The sequence below is a fragment of the Pipistrellus hanaki genome (assembly GCF_964339955.1).
Source record: "Pipistrellus hanaki genome assembly, chromosome: 9".
Taxonomy (NCBI): Eukaryota; Metazoa; Chordata; class Mammalia; order Chiroptera; family Vespertilionidae; genus Pipistrellus; species Pipistrellus hanaki.
Genome location: NC_140511.1, coordinates 64,505,428 through 64,514,468, shown reverse-complemented (window position 1 = coordinate 64,514,468; position 9,041 = coordinate 64,505,428). Strand labels below are relative to the sequence as shown.

Here is a 9,041-nt window from a genome sequence, read left to right as displayed (position 1 = left end):
CAATGATGGAGAAAATCATTGGCTTCCTCCTGCATGCTCCCCACTGTGTATTGAGGATTGAGCCCGCAACCCAGGCATGTGCCTTTGGCCGGAATCGAATCAGCCAGGGCAAAAAAAAAAAAATATTTTTATTGATTTCAGAGAGAAAGGGAGAGATAAATAGAAACATTAATGATGAGAGAGAATCACTGATCGGCTGCCTCCTGCACATTTCTACTGGGGATAGAGCCCGCAACCAGGAATTTGCCCTTGACCTGAATCGAATCAGGATCTTTCGGTCTGCAGGCCGACATTCTGTCCATTGAGCCAAACGAACGAGGGCTGCACCATATAAGAATTTGAATATTTATTTTTAAAATATAATTTTATTTCCCATTTCTTCTCTAATCTTTCACCATTTAATGTTATCTTGTGTTTCTTTATGTGTTAAGTAAGTGATGACAGTTATGGGTGGGAAAGTTAAACTGGGAGAATTATAAAACTGACCACTGAATGTAATACTCCATGCATACAGAAAAAAAAAAAAAAAGAAAAAGAAAAAGAAAGGAGAGGGGAAAACACAAACAAAAAAACACACTAAACAGATCCTTAATCCATTGACTTCTCTCCATTTTTACTGCTACCACTGTAGTGAGCTGCTTATCACCATCATTTGACCTTCAAACTAATTTCCTTCCTTTTACTTTTGTTCCCTTTTCAATCCATTTGTCACATAGATAGCCTGAACTTTTAAAAAATGTGAGTTAGAACTTACCATTCTGCTGTTTAAAACTCTCACAGGCTTTCCCCTAGAATAAAATTAAAACTACTTTCTCTTGCCGAAGCCGGTTTGGCTCAGTGGTAGAGCGTCGGTCTGCGGACTGAAAGGTCCCAGGTTCGATTCCATTCAAGGGCATGTACATTGGTTGCGAGCACATCCCCAGTAGGGGGTGTGCAGGAGGCAGCTGGTCGATGTTCGACGTTTCTAGCTCTCTAGCTCTCTCCCTTCCTCTCTGTAAAAAATCAATAAAATATATTTAAAAAAAAACTACTTTCTCTAACCTATAGGAACCTTCAAGTTCTGATTCCTATCTACCCCTCCCTCTTCATTTGCAACAACTCTGCTGGATCCAGTGTGTTTCAACTCCACACTTCAGAGCTTAGGCATTAGTAGTTATCATTGTTCATATCTTCTCATGGTTGGCTGCTTCTTACCATTCAGATTTCAACTTAAATGTCACTTCTCCAGAGAGTTTGTCCCAGGCACACAATCTAAACCATACCACAAGTCTAGCCAGTTTGGCTCGGTAGATAGAGCATCAGCCTGTGGACTGAAGGGTCCTGGGTTCAATTGTGGTCAAGGGCACATACCTGGTTGCAGGCTTCTCCCTGGCCCAGGCCCTGGTTGGAGCTCATGCAGGAGGCAGCCAATTGATGTGCCTCTTTCACATTGATATTTCTGTCTGTCTTTCCCTCTCTCTTCCACTCTTTCTAAAAATCAATGGAAAAATATCCATGGGTGAGGATAAAAAAAAAAAATAAATAATAAAACAGACCACAAGCTGACTGGCTTGTTTTGCTCAGTGGTTGAGCATTGACCCATGACTGTTTGATTCCTGGTTGGGTCATATGCCTGATTTTGAGCTTGATCCCCAGTAGGGGGCATGCAGGAGGCAGCAGATCTATGATTCTCTCTCTTCATCTCTTTGAAATCAATAAAAAATATTTAAAACAGACCAAAAGTCATTCTCATCAGACTCTGAAATCTCTTTATAATCTTCCATCTGGCACATTCCTTATTAACCTCCCTTCTCCCCCATCCCCCCTAAAATGTAAGTTTACTGAGAGCAGGAAATGTGTCTATCTCGTTATTCTTGACATTTACTGGCTCATGGTAAGTGCTTAAAATAATTAGAACTAGTCTTTTTATTTTTATAAATTGAGTGTAAACAGTTTTTTCTTACTGCGTATTAATCCTTGAGACGCTTTTTTGAAGATAACTGTTTCATATTTAAATTGTAATAACTTTTTCACTATTGAGTTACCTTTTAAAATGTTTTATATATAATTACAAATTTTATATATAATTATATATATATATACACACACACACACACAGTAGTGGCCCAGTGCACAAAATTCATGCATGGCTGGGTATGTCCCTCAACCTGGCCTGCAACCTCTGCAATATGGGTTCCCTTGAGGGATGTCCGACTACCAGTTTAGGCCCGATCCCACTCTGGGACTGCTGGCTCCTATCTGCTCACCTGCCTGCCTGATCAACCCTAACTACTCTGTCTGCTGGCCTGCTTACCCCCAACTGTCCCCCCTGCTGGTCTTCTTGCCCCCAACTGGTCCCCTGCCAGCCTGATCACACTCAACTGCTCTCCTCTTCTGGCCTGATCACCCCTAATCTCCTCTGCCTTGGCCCTACCACCATGGCTTTGTCTGGAAGGAGTCCGGAAGGTTTCCTTGAAGGTCTCCTGGTCTAATTAGCATATTACCCTTTTATTAGTGTAGATAGAGTCCTGGTGCACAGGTGGGGGCTGGCAGGTCTGCCCTGAAGGGGGTCCTGTATCAGGGTGGGGGTTCCTTTGGGAGCGGGGCTGGCCTGTGCTAGGGGCCTGGTGTGGTTTGCAGGCCAGCCATGCCCCCATTGGGGTGAGGGGTCCCCACTGGGGGTGGTGCTGGCCTAGGCGAGGGGCTGGGGCGGTTTGCAGGCTGGCCACGCTCCCTTCAGGGTGGGGGTCCCCGCTGGGGGGCATGGCTAGTCTGGACGAGGGCCTGAGGGCTGTTTGAGGGCAGTTTGCAGGCTGGCCAAGCCTCCAGCTTTGTCTGGAAGGACGTCCAGAAGGTCTGCCGGTCTAATTACAATAGTATATTACTCTTTTATTAGAATAGATATTTTACATATATTTTTATTGATTTTAGAGAGGGAGATAGAAACATGAATGATAAGAGAGAATCATTGATTGGCTGCCTCCTGCAAGTCCCTCTCTGGGAATAGAGCCTATAATCTGGGCATGCGCCCTCACGGGGAATTGAGCTGTGACTTTCTGGCTCATATGTCGATGCTCAATCACTGAGCCACACTGGCTGGGCTATATTTTGAATATAATCTACAAATACCTTAATGTTAAATGACTTTTCCAGGATTACATAAGTAGTAAGCCAAGAGACTTTATTCACTCATTCATCTGTTGATATAAGGCTAAGTTTTTGGGATATACTAGTACTAGAAAGACACTGTTCATGCCTTCATGGAATTTATCTTTTCTTGGGGAAAGATGGGAAAATACACACACACACACACACAAACACACACACACACACACAAAAAAAAAAAAAAAAAAAAAAAGGAAGGCAAAATACTTGCAAGTTATGAGGAAACAAGACCAATCAATTTCTAGAAAATCATACAATATTTAGAATATGGTTTTGATCTAGGAACCCATGAAATCAACAAACATTTCTGTGCTGATTGTTTTCCTTTGGCAATTACCTTTGGTTTTGAACTTGCTGTGGAGGAGCAGGAATAGATGGAAAGAAGAGTTAGAAGATGTGATAAGGTAAAAGGAGATGATTCTTAGATAATGAGAGCTAAAGTCTGTTCATTCCAGATGCCTGTTTGGTCTTCTAGCACTTCTCAGGCATTCTTTTGGACACTTTAGACCAAATATGAGGGTCTATGCCATAGACTCTATGGGACTATATATTAAACATTGGGTGAATTATGGCTAACAACATATTAAGATAACTCAGAAAAAAAATACCTGTACTTTCTAGGACAAGTGTAATAAGAGAATGTATGAGCTAGAAGCTTGAAATTCACAATGCTAATTTTCTTGATGTGAGACTTACTTTTCCTTACACATACTGTTACCTTCTGTAACTGTATTGCTTGTTTATTGGATTCCATTTATTCTGTTCCTCAAACCCTCATTATTTTAATTTGGGGACAAATGGGAAGACAGTGATTTTTCTCAATCCAGTGGATTCAGCTTCCTTCTAGTTGAAAGTATAGACATTAATAACTGTTTAAGTCGAGGCATTTATTTTTTTCTAATTAGCTCTAATGCAGTTAAACCAAAACAGTGAATCTGTAAATTTACCTGAGATATCCTCTATCATCCCATTCAACATAAATTAGTCCTATTTTTAGGATTTCTCTCTCCCTAGCTCCCAGTCTCCCTTTGGGAAAATTCTTTGGGGTAGAAAGCAACAAATCAAATAGCAGCAGGCAAATGAAATCAGCTTTTTCCTCACCCGGAAAGGCAGGGAGAGGGAGCAAGTGCCCCACCCTCAAAGAGAACCGACTCTTAGGAATGCCCTTCTATGCAGCCTTTGGCCCCCCAGAACCCTGCGGTGACTCCTCAGAGACTATACGGTTTTCACTTTAAATATAAATATATATATAAAACTTCCCCGTCTCTCTCCTCCTCTCTCTCCCCCTTTTTTTTTTTTAATTTCCTATAATGAAGTTTCCTATTGGATAAAATCTGCTCCCTGATTTATGCCTGGCTCCTATTGGAAGTTCTCAGGGACTGACATCACTTAGGAAAGCGAGGGGGTAGGGCTGCCAGATCAGTTTGTCACCACCCAGGCTCCCTAGCCTTTGGCTGGGTGCAACTTCCATTTTAGGTGTTGGATCTGAGGGAAAAAAAAGAGGGAGGAAAGATCCTGAAAGGAGGAAGCGGTGGCGAAAAAATCAACTACCTTGCTGGATTTGTCTTTCTCAACACATTGACGAAGCCTTGGGTTTCTTTCTTAAAGGACTGGTTTACAGAAGACATTTGAGGTGTGTGCCTTTTAAAAAAATGTGTATTCAGACGGGTAAAGGAGGATAACCCAAATCGAATTTTTGCCTTACGGTAACCAGAGGGAATTTAAAAACGTGAGAGTCTGCTATGCCTGATGGGTGTCTTCTAAGCAATTACTAATTTTTCTTCCTACTTTGGGGAATTTTATTACATGTTTAAAGGTAAAATATTCAAGATTTAGAAACAAACTTCTAGGTCTCTCTAATAGAGGTGAATAGGTTCAGAGGAGTGAGAGCAACTCCATAAGTTTACATTTTGGTGTGTTCTTAGACTTTATATATTTTTCTAGATTAAGCTTACAAACTTGTGTTTTCAGAGCTCAAACCAAAGGTTGGTGGTTTTTTTTGGTTTTTTTTTTTTTTTTTTTTTTTTTGGCATTTTGCGTGTGGGTTGGGAAAGGAATTTGTCTGGGTCGGAAGCTGGTTGTACATATGCTACTTCATGTGTTTCAAAACTTTTCTTTCCCTTTTATCATTAGATTTGTGGAAGTGGAAAGTTGCTGGGAGCTTTGCAGTTTAAACGGTGGTGTTTTTCTCCCACAGAGTTTGAACGGCCCAGATCGGTTTCAGCCCAGCTATTCCTGGGTGGATCCCTCTTTTACTTTCCAGGTGTGGTGGGTGGGAGCCTCATTCTCCTGCTAGACGTTGCCTCCCTGCTTTGCCTTATAAAAGAAAACAGATGGGTCCATGTTAACTGAATTGTAATCCCCTTTTCTTCTAAAACTACCTTTGATGGCAAAGACTTGTTGAAGTGTTGTATTTTCAGTCTGTAAATACGATAGTATTTGGTTTATGTGCTAAAAGGGATTAAGGAAATCTTAATCATGCTTTTTAGTTCACCTGAGTAAAGTGGCAACACACCTGAAAATATTTTCAGCTTTATGTTCTTAAAGGGCCATGAATTAAATAAGGTTAGGCTAAGTCTCTTAGCCGCTAAGAGAAAACATACTTTACATACAAAACTTTAGTGTTTAGAATGGATTTGAGAAAGCACAAGGGGAATTCTTATTTTAAACCAAACTGAAAGTTCTTTTTTGGAGGTAAGTTTTTGTTTGCTGTGAAATCAGAAATTTGTAAGAGCTAAAGGCCAATGACTGCTTTCAAATCTTATACATAATTTTAAGATTTGTTTGTTTTTGCAGATATGTTTTTGTAAAAATACTGATTCTAGATAATTATATAGCCAACTCATCAGTAGCTGAAGTGTTCTCTTCCTTTTCCTTTTGAAAATGCGAATCAGTCTGAAAATTATTGCTGGATTAGGTGCTGCCCTAATTGTAACAAGAAGGGCCTTAATATGTAAACTGCTCATTAGCTTTAAACGTATACGTCTATAACCTCTGATTTTTGTGCCCGAGTCTCCCTCCCCCTCACCCCCCGCCAATTCTTTTTAGACTATAGTACTTCCTCGTATTTGTTTTCTAGAACTGAGAGTATTTTTTGCAGGATGATTTCATCCTTATGAGGTTGTGGCTTCATAGGAAACAACTTTGTTCCTCCTTTTAATATAACCTGCAAGGGCTACAGTAAGATTTTTCATGTCTGGATCTCATAATTATAGTAAGTGCAGTTAAAAAGAAAGAAAAAAGACAATGTCTACAGTCTGTTGGGCTCTAGTTCTTATTTGATATTTTCCAATTTATATTTCAAATGTTCTCTCTGTTTTGACTTCAGCCTAGGGAGGTTTCTTGGATCTTTAAAGGGTTGGTCATATTGCTGCCAGAGTGTCGGTTTCCTACTCAACCTTTAGGGGGAGGGACGAGGGAATCTGAAGGAGTACAAAGGCAGTTTGAAAATAGGTTCTGGATGACTGAATGGTGGTGATTTGGGTCCAGCTTTAAATACTGGGCTTTGTGTAACTGCAGTGAGCATCCTAGTTAACTGTCGTCCAGGACTATTGCCACGAACTGAGGCATTGTTTTAACTGGTATGTACTATAGAGCCTTTTGGATGATAAAATGGAAGATTGTCTTTTACCTCACCTCTACTAGTTCTTTTAGGAAATATAATAAGGGGTACAAATAAGTAAATCTTTAAATTTTTGTTTTGCTCATCATTTTGGTTTTGGGATAAAAAAAAAATGACAAGTATGAGTTATGCAGATTTTTCTCTTGTTGTTTGACTCCCATGTACTGTTGGTTTCTTTGTTATATGACTAAGGTATAATCTGTGTTCCAGGTGAGGGTCTCTTGTGGGTGGTTAGAGTTGTAGTGCCTTTCTTAGGGTTCCAATTATGGAGAGTCAGAGGGGCTAGAACATGTTCTTTCAGCTATTATAAGAATTGGGACTATTGGAAATCTTAAAAAAAAAAAATAAAAAGCTCCCAGTAATTGCAATTTATCCTTAAGTTTATGAGGTAGTTACTCTAGGGATGGGTGCAAATAAATTAAGCATAGATCTATTCAATTGGAATAAAAAATATTAGCTCTATATAATTTATTGCTTTCTATTTTAGTATCTGACGGCCCCCTTACTAAATGGCAGCCCCTCTCCCTCTCTTGTTTTTTTCTCGTGGTGCTAAGCATTTTGCATAAACTACTTACTTACTTTCCCACAACAAATGTTTTTGTTTTCTTAAAGAATTTGAGCCTCAGAGAAGCTGAGGTTTGCTGGAAATTTCACTGCTTGTTAGTGGCCAAGACCAGGATTAAACCCTGGCCTGACTACCTACCAAGTCCACAGACTTAACCACTAATGTACTGCCATTCTCCAGAGAGAACAGAAAAAAGAGCCAGAACTAAAATCAGCCTTTGCTAAAGGAAAGGGTGTTTATCTTATAGAGGGTCAGTCCTCACTTAGATTTCTAACCTCCTCCCTCTTGGAATAACATGTAAAAAAAATCCACTTTCCATAAAGCAATGGAGAGCTGGGTATGCTATCATGAATATTTTTCTATCTTTAGAACTGTGATCTTTCCATATGCATATCATTGCTGTCCATTTTTAAATTTGCTGGAAATGCCTCAAAGTTCATTGATTATCAGTGAAATGTCTTCCAGAGAATTTTCAGGCATGTGGTTTGGAATGATACTGCCAATTTGCAGGGCAGAGGCTTATAGCGGGTAGTTCAAATGTTATCACACGGTTTTAAAATTGTCTATTTACTTTTGTCTTTCCTTCTAGAGTATGAGCTGCTAAAATGTAGGTATTATCTTATCACTGAGGTGTTCAGTAAGCCTTGGTTAAATAAGGATCTTGATGTAATGAGTGAGGGACCTTTGTGGGGAAGGCTGAAACGAAGTTGAGATAGGAAGCAATACCACCTAGATTAATAAAATTGAAATGTAATTTTGAAACTTTTACTCTAGTCTGTAGTTTCAATTTCAACCTTTGATTAATCTCCCACATTCCATTTTTAAGTAGTTTCTGGGTATATTGAAGATTTAAAATTTAAAATTTTCTTTAATTCTGTTTCTTTCCTGAGAAAGCAGTCCAAAGAATAGTATAAAAAAGTAAGGGTTGCCGAAACCAGTTTGGTTCAGTGGTAGAATGTGGGTCTGCGGACTGAAAGGTCCCAGGTTCGATTCCGGTCAAGGGCATGTACATTGGTTGCGGGCACATCTCTCTCATCGACGTTTCTAGATCTCTATCTCTCCCTTCCTCTCTGTAAAAAATCAATAAAATATATTAAAAAAAAAAAAAAAAAGTAAGGGTTGCCCAGCCAGTTTTGCTCTGTGGATAAGGTGTTGGCCTGTGGACTGAAGGGTTCCGGGTTCCCTTGTGATCAAGGGCACAGGCCTGGGTTGTGGGCTTGATCCCCAGTAGGGGGCGTGCAGAAGGCAGCTGATCAATGATTCGCTCTCATCATTGATGTTTCTATCTCTTTCCCTTCTTCTCTGAAATCAATAAAAATATACATTAAAAAAAAAAAGTAAGGGTCTTCATCAGTTCATTTCATAAGGTAGACAACTGTTAACTTCAACCATTGAAACCTTAATGTAGCCACTTCTAGGGGAGAGGAACTAGTTATCTTAAGCATGTTAGGCCAGCATCAAGGGAGTATTGCTTTCAGCCATGTCAAAAGTGAGTGGTTTTTATACTTGTTGATAAGAACAAAAAAAGCTTGGGATTATAGTTTGAACATCAGTGTTTCAACGAAACTGTGTTTGGATATCACTGTGTTGTTGGTCACTGCTTCCATCATGAAACTTTAGGAGATTTTATCACAAAGTGTATTGGGAAATTTATGAGTTTAAGAACCCAAATTTTCATGTATAGTTTAGAATAAAAGTAACAAGAAACTT

At 39.6% G+C, this 9,041-nt stretch overlaps 1 protein-coding gene across 6 annotated transcripts in view; it reads left to right on the top strand.

Annotated features, from left to right (window-relative positions):
* The first annotated feature begins 4,555 nt into the window (after positions 1–4,555).
* Positions 4,556–9,041, top strand: part of CTNND1 (catenin delta 1) — a 45,230-nt gene continuing 40,744 nt past the window's right edge. For all 6 annotated transcript variants that reach the window (XM_084894826.1, XM_084894825.1, XM_084894824.1 and 3 more), the window contains exon 1: positions 4,556–4,777. The gene's annotated coding sequence lies outside the window, so the exon portion shown is untranslated. The remainder of the gene's footprint in view (positions 4,778–9,041) is intronic.